The 12,574-nt window shown below is 45.4% G+C and overlaps 1 protein-coding gene and 1 non-coding gene across 2 annotated transcripts in view; one reads left to right on the top strand and one right to left on the bottom strand.

The window, feature by feature from the left end:
* The window catches only part of Pgi (glucose-6-phosphate isomerase), a 256,703-nt gene that overhangs the window by 134,240 nt on the left and 109,889 nt on the right, over positions 1–12,574 (top strand). The window lies entirely within an intron of this gene.
* On the bottom strand, positions 9,691–9,809 carry LOC145393093 (5S ribosomal RNA). Its single transcript, XR_013896111.1, has one exon. It is a non-coding gene; the product is annotated as a 5S ribosomal RNA (ribosomal RNA).

Here is a 12,574-nt window from a genome sequence, read left to right as displayed (position 1 = left end):
TGGTTTGAAACAGGGATGTGTCATGTCTCCATGGTTGTTCAATCTGTACATGGATGGGGTAATAAAAGAGGTACAAGGTAGGGTAGTGGATGTTGGAGTGGCCCTGGTGAGAGAGGATAGTGTTTGGAAACTCCCTGTACTGTTGTTTGCAGATGATACTGTGTTGTTGAGTGAAGATGAAGGGGAGCTGCAAGGCTTGGTGGATGAGTTTGAGAGAGTGTGTAAGAAACGGAACCTAAAGGTGAATGTAGGGAAGAGTAAAGTGATGGTCTTTGAGAGAGGTGAAGTCAGTGAATGTATAGCGAGGTTGGATGGTGAGGAATTGGAAAATGTGAGTACGTTTAAGTATTTGGATAGTGTGATGAGTAAGGATGGAGGTTTGGAGGGTGAAGTGCTTGAAAGGGTACAGCAGGGAAGAAAGGTTGCTGGTTCCTTGAAAGCAGTGATAAGAAACAGGGAAGTGAGCATGGAAGTAAAAAAGTTACTACATGACAGTATTGTGATACCAACTCTAACGTACGGAAGTGAAGCTTGGACGTTGTTGGAAGGACACAAGTCAAGAGTGAGAGCAGTGGAAATGAGTTATTTAAGAGGAGCTTGTGAAGTCACGTGGAGAGACAGGCTGACGAATGAGGATATAAAGGAGCGTTGTGGTGTTGATGTGGATGTGATAGGAAGCGTTGTGAGGAACACACTGAGGTGGTTTGGCCATGTGGAGAGGATGGAGGGTGAAAGACTGACGAAGAGAGTGTATGTGAGTGAGGTGGAGGGTGGAAGAGGGAGGGGGAGACCGAGGATGAGATGGAGGGATGGGGTGGAGAGGTATATGAGAGAGGGGGGTGTGAGTTGGGAGGAGGGTAGTGAAATGGCGGGGGACAGGGCGACTTGGAGGCGATTTGTTTGTGGCCACCCCAAACGGGATTGAGGCGTCTGGCAATAGATAGATAGATAGATTTTGGAAATCTGTTGTTTTTTCTTCTAGACTTGATAAGTGTCTGGCACACCTGTCAATGAGGTTTTTAGCTTTCCAGACCCGTCCTGTGGCTTATTACAATTCATCAACAAATTTTTGAAATGGCTTCTTTCTGGTAAAATCTAAACAAAATGGAGAAAAAATTATAGGCAATAGTATATCGATTTTTTTATAACTTTAAATGCCTTAAATGTTTCCAAAATGGTTGTAAATTAATAGAATAATCTACAGGGTATTATGAATGTAGTCAGAGTAGGATGATATAATGGGCTGTAATGGAGTACCAGGAGAAAATGGTAACTGGAAGTGATTGAAGGATATGTGTCAGGAAAGGGAGTTGTGCATTTGTAACCTTTATTTCAAACACAAACCAAAGATGCTCATAAATATACAGTACATGATATAGAGGGAACGGGGATCATGTTGAAAGAACCCTGATAGATTACATACTCGTAGAGAGATGGATGCTGGGAATGGTTGCTGATACGAGGGCAGTGAGAGGACGATCTGGAGGTCTGTCAGATCATATGATTGTGATATGCAAGATCAAGCTTAAAGGAATGAGGTGGACCAGGAGAGAGAGCAGCAGCAGGGCTCTTGTTTGGCGACCCACAGCTCGCAAATGCGAGTATTTTTTAATTTCGGCGAACAAATTTTGCATGCAAGTTGCCTTTTGGCGAGGAGAAAATACATCCACTTCAAAACCCAGTAAACCACACAATAAGTAAATCTCACTTAAATGAACAAAAAAGCACTTTGTGTTCAATTATTAAGTCTTTCCTTGTTGCCATTGTCTTCTTCTTCTTCTCCTTTCGGCTCTCCCTTTAGGGGTTGCCACAGCGGATCACCCGTCTCCATCTTACTCTGTCTTCTGCATCTTCTTCTCTTACACCTACCACCCGCATGTCCTCCTTCACTGCATCCATAAACCTTCTTTTTGGCTTTCCTCTCTTTCTTCTGCCTGGTAACTCCATTTCCAGCATCCTCCTCCTGACATACTCCTCATCCCTCCTCCGCAAATGTCCAAATCATCTCAGTCTCGCCTCTCTAGGTTTATCCCCAAACTAACTTCGTGCCATTGTGAATGTTTAAAAATAGACAATGTGTAAATAAATCTATCTATCTATCTATTGCCAGACGCCTCAATCCCGTTTGGGGTGGCCACAAACAAATCGCCTCCAAGTCGCCCTGTCCCTCGCCATTTCACTGCCCTGCTCCCAACTCACACCCCCCTCTCTCATATACCTCTCCACCCCATCTCTCCATCTCATCCTCGGCCTCCCCCTCCCTCCTCCCCCCTCCACCTCACTCACATACACTCTCTTCGTCAGTCTTTCACCCTCCATCCTCTCCACATGGCCAAACCACCTCAGTGTGTTCCTCATAACGCTTCCTATCACATCCACATCCACACCACAACGCTCCTTTATATCCTCATTCGTCAGCCTGTCTCTCCACATGACTCCACAGGCTCCTCTTAAATAACTCATTTCCACTGCTCTCACTCTTGACTTGTGTCCTTCCAACAATGTCCAAGCTTCACTTCCGTACGTTAGAGTTGGTATCACAATACTGTCATGTAGTAACTTTTTCACTTCCATGCTCACTTCCCTGTTCCTTATCACTGCTTTCAAGGAACCAGCAACCTTTCTTCCCTGCTGTACCCTTTCAAGCACTTCACCCTCCAAACCTCCATCCTTACTCATCACACTACCCAAATACTTAAACGTACTCACATTTTCCAATTCCTCACCATCCAACCTCGCTGTACATTCACTAACTTCACCTCTCTCAAAGACCATCACTTTACTCTTCCCTACATTCACCTTTAGGTTCCGTTTCTTACACACTCTCTCAAACTCATCCACCAAGCCTTGCAGCTCCCCTTCGTCTTCACTCAACAACACAGTATCATCTGCAAACAACAGTACAGGGAGTTTCCAAACACTATCCTCTCTCACCAGGGCCACTCCAACATCCACTACCCTACCTTGTACCTCTTTTATTACCCCATCCATGTACAGATTGAACAACCATGGAGACATGACACATCCCTGTTTCAACCCAACTTTCAAAGAGAAAAATTCACTTAGTTCACCATCCACACGAACTGCAGCCTTCGCACCATCGTACATACTCTTCACAGCAAATAAATAAATAAGTATATTTATTGCTTGTAAAATATTTTGGCTCGTAGTCAATTTGGCTACTAAATATTTATTTGGCTCGTAAATCTGAAAACTTAGGAGCCAAATGGCTCGCAACCATCGGCAGTTAACAAGAGCCCTGAGCAGCCAAGGAGACAGACTAAAAGTCGAGAAGCTGGGGGTCAAAGAAATGGCGGATGAATACGGACCAAAGTAGGGGAGGAGTTGGAATCAGTGAATTGGAATGAAATGGATCTGGACAGCCTGTGGAATGCATATAGGAATTGCTTAGTAAGGAATGCCAAAGCAGTGTGTGGTGTGGCAAGAGTAACAACAAATAAGAAAGTTAAGGAATGGTGAGATGATGAAGTTAGGAGAGCAGTGGAGGTAAAGAGGAAGAAGTGCCTAGAGTGGTTGGAGGATGGGTTTCATTTCGTTTTGTTTTGTTTTTAACCCCTACATTGTGGGGATGTTTTCGCCGCTCCTTGTGTGTCCTGCGGGGATATTCGTGCTCCGACTGACTTTTTACAAATATTTACCAAAAATCAGTTATTAGCCCTAGAATATTGTAATTACATATGCTTATGGCACATACCTTCAGCTTTCTCCTGGGATGTTTGTTGAACCTTTGTCAACAACCGTAGGACTTGTGGATACTTCTGAAGTTGGGTAATGAAGTCTTCACTTTACACTTCCCGACACCCCATAATATGATTACCACAGCCTGATATTATCACTAGAAACACTATTCTGTGATTTTCAAGTAGTTTGGAATCCATACTCCAAAAAAAAACACTGTGAAAGCAATGTAAATTATGAGCGCGTACGAGCTTCCCACCTGTCCTCGTTCCCTGCTGGTATTCTGTCATTTATTATTCATAAAAACACTCACACTTTATATTCCTATTACTTTATTACACTTATATATGTATACATTATTTATACATAAGTTTCCTTCAGTAATAGTAGTTTATTGTCACTCCAGGCATTCACTTTCTCTTTCAGTAAACTACGTAGAGAGCCAAGGTTTCACTTTCACTGTCATTACTTCAAGTATGTGTACTTGTATTCTTATATTACTAATTAGTTACATTTCTGTTTACATTTTCTATTGTATTTTCAATATTTACACTTCTATTTTACTTGCACTGTGTTATGCACTGTCACCTGCAGTAACTTGTAAAACTATATTCCACCATTCAATCATATTTACATCCATTGCTTACACTTGCTATTTACACATTATTTACATTTTCCACTTGCAGTGTGTGCAATTGTGTGTGTGTATACGCCAGTGCAAGATCGTGCAAGCAGAGTGAGAGAAGAGTTCTGGACAAATGTGGAAGTGTGCATGGAAAAGTTTGGAAGGAATGAGAGAGTGTTTTTGATCGGTGATATGAATGGTAAAGTAGGGAATGTGAAGGTGGATGGAATAGTTGGCGAGTGGGGTGTGCCTGCTGAGATAGATGAGACTGGCAGTGCGTTAGTGGACATTTGTGCTGGGAGGGGGTTGATGATAGCCAATACCCTCTTCAGGCACAAAATGATCCACAGGTATACATGGCGAGTGATGAGAAGGGTGGGTGGTGAACTGAATGAAAGGATGGCAATGATAGATTATGTGTGTGTGGATGAAAGGATGCGAAAATATGTAATGGATGCAAGAGCTTATAGAGGTTGGGGGAGTGGACTTTTTGACCACTACTTGGTGGTGGCCAGAATCAAGATCCAATTAAGATGGAGAAGTAGAAGAAAGGAAGGACGGGAAGAAGGAGTATTTGTAAGGAGAGTGGAAAGGTTACAAGAGGATGAGAAAAAGGCAGAATATAAGAGAGAAGTGGAGGAACGATTGGGCAAATATGATTCGAGCAGATGGGGGACGTGGAAGGTGTGTGCAGGATATTCACAGAAGAAATATGTGCAGCATGTGATGTGGTGTGTGGGATGAAGAGAAGACGGAGGGGTGTGCAAGGAACAGCGTGGTGGAATGAAGAGGTGAGACAGGCTGTGGCACAAAAGAAGAAAGCATACAATGAATGGATGAGAAATAGGGGCGTGGAAGAAGTTGAGAGGCGGAAGAGAGAGTTATATGTAGAAAGAAAGAGAGAGGTGAAAAGATTAGTAAGAGAGAGTAACAAGAGAGCGGATGAGGAATTTGGAAGGAACTTGAGTGTAAAGTGGAGACACTGTAAGAAAATGTTCTGGACAGAGGTGAAAAGAGTAAGACAGGGTGGAAGTGAAGTTAGCAGGGGAGTGAAAGATAAAAATGGTGGATTACTAGTGGAGAAGGGAGAAAAAGTGAGCAGATGGAGAGAACACTTTAAGGAATTATTGAACATAGAGGATGGAAGTAATACGAGTATAAGTGGCTTGGGAATGGCTGGGAGAAGGAGGGAGGTGAGAAGACAGGAAGAAATCAGTAGGGTAGAAGTTGTGGAAGCAATGAAGAAAGTTAAATTGGGGAAAGCCCCAGGAATTGATGGAGTGTGTGGTGAAATGCTGAAGCATGGGGGAGAGATAGTAGTAGAGTGGATGTGGAAAATGTGTAGATTGGCCCGGGAGGAAGGTAGAGTCCCGGAGGATTGGAAGTCGGATATAATTATTCCCTTGTACAAAGGAAAAGGGGAAAAAGAAGTGTGTGGTAATCATAGGGGTATTTCTCTTCTTAGTATAATAGGAAAAGTGTATGATAGGATACTTATTGACAGAGTTAGAGAAAGAACAGAGGATTTAGTTGGAGAAGAACAGGGAGGCTTTAGGAAGGGAAGAAGTTGTGTAGATCAGATATTCATTCTTAGATCTTTAGTGGAAAAATTTCTAGACAAGGGAAAGAAGTTGTTTGCAGCTTTCATGGATTTGGAGAAAGCATATGACAGGGTGGATAGACAAGGATTGTGGAAAGTATTAAGACTATTTGGAGTAGATGGGAAGTTGTTGAATGCTGTGAAGAGTATGTACGATGGTGCTAAGGCTGCAGTGCGTGTGGATGGTGAACTGAGTGAATTTTTCTCTTTGAAGGTTGGGTTGAAACAGGAATGTGTCATGTCTCCATGGTTGTTCAGCCTATACATGGATGGGTTAATAAAAGAGGTACAAGGTAGGGTAGTGGATGTTGGAGTGGCCCTGGTGAGAGAGGGTAGTGTTTGGAAACTCCCTGTACTGTTGTTTGCTGATGATACTGTGTTGTTGAGTGAAGACGAAGCAGAGCTGAAAGGCTTGGTGGATGAGTTTGGGAGAGTGTGTAAGAAACAGAATCTAAAGGTGAATGTAGGGAAGATTAAAGCGATGGTCTTCGAGAGAGGTGAAGTCAGTGAATGTACAGTGAGGTTGGATGGTGAGGAATTGGAAAATGTGAGTACGTTTAAGTACGTGGGTAGTGTGATGAGTAAGGATGGAGGTTTGGAGGGTGAAGTGCTTGAAAGGGTACAGCAGAAGAAAGGTTGCTGGTTCCTTGAAAGCAGTGATAAGAAACAGGGAAGTGAGCATGGAAGTGAAAAAGTTACTACATGACAGTATTGTGATATCAACTCTAACGTATGGAAGTGAAGCTTGAACGTTGCTGGAAGGACACAAATCAAGAGTGAGAGCAATGGAAATGAGTTATTTAAGTGGAGCCTGTGGAGTCACATGGAGAGACAGGCTGACAAATGAGGATATAAAGGAGCATTGTGGTGTGGATGTTGATGTGATGGGAATCGTTAGGAGGAATACACTGAGGTGGTTTAGCCATGTGGATAGGATGGAGGGTGAAAGACAGACGAAGAGAGTGTATGTGAGTGAGGTGGAGGGGGGAAGAGGGAGGAGAAGGCCGAGGACGAGATGGAGGGATGGAGTGGAGAGGTATATGAGAGAGGGGGATGTGAGTTGGGAGCGGGGCAGTGAAATGGCGGGGGACAGGGCGACGTGGAGGTGATTTGTTTGTGGCCACCCCGAACGGGATTGAGGCGTCTGGCAATAGATAGATAGATAGACTTGCAGTGTAATAGAACTGCTTCAGGCTGTGGTAATCAAAGAACCAGGGTACGCAGAGGGGAACCTGGCACTCAGCGCACTGCCAAGAAATGCGTTTGTGCTCTGGTGTGCATCTGGTGGTATGTGCACACACCTGGCACCTGCGGATCGCAGCCTTCCTCTTCGTTGTGGCAGGCATTTGCACCAGTCTGTGCCGATCCATGTACGCCCTCTGCTCAAGTCTGTCAGGAAGACTTACAGAATGGTGCCTTGGAGCTGCTGCTGTCACCATACCTCTCAGGCAGCTGCTGAACACAAGTCCTGGCGAACAACCTCAGGGAGGACTTGGGTGGCATTACCTTCATCTTGTACAGGATGAAGGTGTTCAGCATCGTCATGTCAATGAGATGCAGAAACACTTTCCTGTACCACCTAGTGTTCTTCCTGAGGCAGTCGATCTCTCCAGTCATCATGTCGGACTTGTCCACCAGCCGCATGTTGATATTATAGTCGATGACATCATCAGGTTTCATCACAGGTTCGCCTGTCCTACGGTCGACTTTCCCACTGTCTGTCATTTCCCCCTTATATACGGTGGTGAGCATCTGCACGACCCTCTTGTCATGCCACCATATTGCCAGCATCTTCTCAGATTTGCGTAGGTGCACGCTTCCTCGCTGCGAGTTTCCTGCCTCTGGGAATTTGGGGAAGTCGGCATGATTGCTCTTGACAGTGCCGCAGGAGCTGATGCCGTGCTCTGAAAGGTATTCAGCAAGTTTTGGTGCTGTATAATAGATGTCAGTATACAGCACATGATTCCCACCAAAATACCTTTCAAGCAGCCCTTTCACTACACAGCCTGAGAAGCCAAGGGGGTGTGTTTTGTCCAGATCGACAGTGCTGGCTGAATAGATGACGAAGTCGAGGATGTACCCCGTCTTACAGTCACACAGTACAAGGAACTTGATTCCAAAGTGATGACGTTTGCTTGGAATGTACTGTACGAACCTCGGACGTCCTCTGAACAAAACCAAGGATTCGTTTATGACAACCATCTGAAATGGGTGGAAGAATGACATAAATTTATCCTTCGTTCTGTTCAGAATCTCTCAGATCTTCCAGAGTGGGTCAGTCTGGGAAGATACACGGTTGTTGGTGAAGTGCAGGTTTCCCATGATGTTACAGAGGCGATCTCTGGCCATGTACTTATTGAAGGTGGGTGAGGGTAGTAAGGGGTCCATGGACCAGCAATCTTCCAACTCATGCTTCATTGAATGTGGCATGAGAAGCATGAGGGCGAAGAACACATACAGCTCCTGCACTCCAAGCACGGTCCACTCTTGCACTTTCGTTGCACCTGCACCACTTGCAGCACGTTGTGACTCATACCTGTTGGTCTCATCACATACGTGCTGCATGACTTCGTCATCGAGGAAGGCCAAAAGGAAGTCCACACACTCAACATCCTCGTCAAGAGTGAAGGCAGGCTGTATCCCTGAGGAACTTTCGTCAAACTGGAGCTGTTCAGGGACGAAATCGGAACCTTCCGTCCACATGAAGGCGTCCAGGGTTCCCTCTCGTGGCAGTGTAGGGTGGGTGAGGGTGGAGGGTGGCTGTGAGGCAGACTGGGCCATTTCAAGGTCACTCTGACTGACCCTAGGTTGCCATGTAGCACTAACAGCCCTTACTCTAGTTGCTACTCTACTTTTACGACAAATCAGGGATTTACCTCGTCCCCTATGGCCTGCCTTCACTGTAGGTACTGATGGAGACTTCGATGATGAAGACTCAGGAGAAATTTCCGCTGAAGAGGAGGAAGAAATTAGTTAAGTGGGGCTGGGAGGGTGGGGAGGTGATTCACTTCGGGACTCATGGCGGGCTGGGTCACGCGGGGCCATTGTTCCGGGGCTAACCCGCCTCCTCTTCACTCCCTTCCCAAATTCCTTCCCTTGCTCCACTAAGGGCTCCTTTCCCTTGGAGCTAGGACGAACTTGGGGACACTGAAGCACTTGTACTGGCAGTTTCTGTCACGATTTCCTCCCCAGGCTCGTCACACGATTCACCCAAAAGGTCAGAGTCACTATCCATCATTATCATAGATAATTCAGCCAGTTCACATTCAACTGCAGAGTCACTTAGTCCTTTACTGCTTCCCACACGAGGTTTTCTAGGGGTAGAGGCCACAGCGATACTTTGCAGTGGGCACAGAAGCAGTGGAACTGGCGGGGCACGAGTCCGACATGATTTCACCTCAGAGGACGACAAGGAACTGAATGACGCGGCGTATTTGTGCAGCCAAGGGTTGACAATATCAGTGTGGTGACAGCTGGTAATTTATATGCTATGAAATGATTGGTAGGAAATCTAGATAATACTGTACATAATAAATTAGGTAGTTCCAGGTGAATGTAAATATCACTTAGGCTTCTCCCTTCCTTTCTTATATATATTTTTATTAAGAGAATAGATCATATGGCATATTTCAAGGGGAATTTTTTTTTTTTTTTTCATTCATTGCCAGATGCCCTGTATCCCAAACGGGGTGGCCAAGAGCTTAGAGTTAATTGTTTTACAGGGAGGGGCACTAATCCTCCACCAACCCCACTTGACATGTAGGGATGCCAACAGCATCTGGTGTTCCCAGGCGGTCACCCATCCAAGTACTAACCAGACCCAACGTTGCTTAACTTCGCTGATCAGATGGGAAGCGGTGTACTCAACGTGGTATGGCCGTATTAGCGAACGAGTGCATGTGGGGTGTTGCCAGGTGATAATTAGCCAATTCCAGGTGTATGACACTATCAGTTACCTTACTTCTTTTTTGTATATATTATTTTACAAGAATAGGGCATAGGGCTCATTTCAATGGATGAATCGGTGGAAAAATCCGGGGAAGATCTGCTTAGCGCAGCGCGGCCGGGCAGGCGAGAGGAGAGGGTAATGGAGGGGAGGTAGGGAGGGGAGTCAAGAACAGGGAAATATGGCTAAATTGTCAACAATGGATGGGAGTACAGATGACATTAGCAGCGCTGACTATTGTTGGACACTGGCAATACTGACAGATGATACAAGCCACCACTTGAAAGCCTGGGAGAATTCAAAATAACACAGAATCACAAAAGTGACGCCCCGCAGTAAGATCTATTGCGCTCGAGTGTCACGAAAGTGAAGCCCCGCGGTTAAGGGGTTAAAGGCTCCAACATGCTTGCATGCATTGGCCTTGATCACCTAATGGCGGCTTTCCATGCTGCACGATCTGTTTCAGCCTCTCTGTTCAGTCCCTTAACCCTGAGGTCACACTTAATGACCTCGTCCCATGTCTTTCTCAGTCTACCCCTCATAACCCCACCCCCAGTATTAATATTTCTCACCTTCCTCACCCAATTATCATCCCCCATCCTCTCCACATGCCCAAACTATCTCAATCTACCTCTCCTCATCACACCACCAATACACTCCAGTCCCATCCTACCTCTCAACTCTTCCATCGTAAACCCAGCCCCCTCAGACCTTGCACACAGGGACGCACAACACATCCACCCAATCATTGTCATTTCTGTCCATCTGAGCCTGCAAATATCCTCGTCCTTTACTGCCCAGGTCTCACTACCATACAGCATTAAACTCCTAACACATGCTGCATACAAAGACCCCTTAGCACGTAGGGAGAGTCCTCTCAGTGTCAGGAGAGGCAAGAGCTCCCTGAACTTCTTCCAACCACTTGCCACAAAGCTAGCTCCAGCTGCACCTCCAGCACACAACATGTCTCCCAAATAACAAAACTCTTCCACACAAGAGATTCACCGGGAAGTTCAATCCTTTCGTGCCTGACGACCTCCACCTGCTCTCCCCGACACGCCGTGCACATAAAATCAGCATTATCTCGCAGTCTACCTCTGATACCACTACATCTCTTGTGCACCCATTTATCATAAACACTGCACAAGATGAAATTACTTCCCACGCCCTTGTGGCAAACTGCGCATGGTCACTCTCCCTTGTCTTTGACAGTACCACCACCAACCCTAGATATCATCACTTTTGTTTTATCTGTATTTACCCTTAAGCCCTTGTGCCCCTTACCATGTCTCCACTTCCTAAACCTTTCCTCCGCCTCCCTTTTGTTCTCTGCAGTCAGCACCAAGTCATCAGCATACAACATCTCTCACGGGAGTCTGTTTCTGAAGTCACGTAAAAGGGCTTCAGGTACCATGATAAACAACATGGGACTCAAAACTGACCCCTAATGCACACCAATGTTCACGGAAAACTCATCACTCAAATCTCCATTCGCTCCTACCTGGGTGCGAGCACCCACATACATAGCCATAACCACCCTAACCAGCCACTCCTCCAAGCCAAGCTTTCTCATTGCCCATTCACCACCTTACTAGGGACTCTGTCAAAGGCCTTTTCCAAATCAACAAAAATAAAATACAGATCCCTTTTCTTACCAATATATAATTTTCCTGAAGCTGTCGAACAGTGAATATGGCATCAGTGGTCCCCCTACTTCGCATAAACCCAAACTGCATCTCATCAATATTCACTCTTTCTTTAATCATGCCTTCCAGAACTCTTTCCATTACCTTCATTATCTGATTTAAAAGCTTTATACCTCTATAATTTCCTCTTTCCAGGGCATCACCCTTCTCTTTATACACGTTTACAGTTTCACTCTTCAGCCAATCATCTGGGGCAACACACTCAGAAATAATCATATTTAACTGGTCAGTGACTGACTTCACCCCTGTATCACCTGAGGCCTTCAACATTTCAGCAGTCAACCCAGACACACCTGCTGCCTTCCCCACCTTCATCCTGCCTATTGCCTCACTCACAGTAGCATCATCAATCAAAGGCCAAGGGCCAAACACTGGATTTGCTGGCTCCAAACCTTCACTGTCCCAGTCAAACTCCTCATTCAACAGCCGACTATAATGCTCTCTCCATGCATCTTTAATATCCTCACTGTTCACCACTACCCTTCCTTCATCATTCTTCACACACTGCTCACCTATAATATCCCAATTATCCCTCTTCATCTGATCTGCCACCTTAAATATCATATTTTTCCTTTCCCCATGATTTAGGTTATCAAGTAAAAGTCTCTGTGACTCAGACTTCGCCCTGTATACCTCTCCTCTAGCCCTACGCTTGGCAGCCAAGTATTCCGCTTTACTACCACCCTTTTTCCATTCCCGGAAAAGCCTTCTTTTCTCCTTAACTGCAGCTTCTACACCCTCATCTCACCACCAGGTTACTTTATGTCTTGGTGGTCCTCTTGTCCAGCCGCATATTACATCAGTAACTCTCAAGAGATTGTTCTTGAGGGCTCTGTACTGTTCATTAACGCCTCTGTCTACGGCTCCCTGTTCAGCCACCACTCTCCTCATCTCTCTATAGAAGGTATCCCTTACTGCTTGGTTTTCCACCTTCCATATTTTCCTCTTAGGTACAGTCGCTTTCATAAATATGGATCCACACCTGCTAGTAATAGCTC

This window comes from Coenobita brevimanus, chromosome 23, assembly GCF_032717465.1.
Source record: "Coenobita brevimanus isolate Jiangsu-jjx chromosome 23, ASM3271746v2, whole genome shotgun sequence".
NCBI classification, from domain to species: domain Eukaryota; kingdom Metazoa; phylum Arthropoda; class Malacostraca; order Decapoda; family Coenobitidae; genus Coenobita; species Coenobita brevimanus.
Note: the sequence above shows the minus strand (reverse complement) of the source record. Positions and strands in the feature narration are given on the sequence as shown.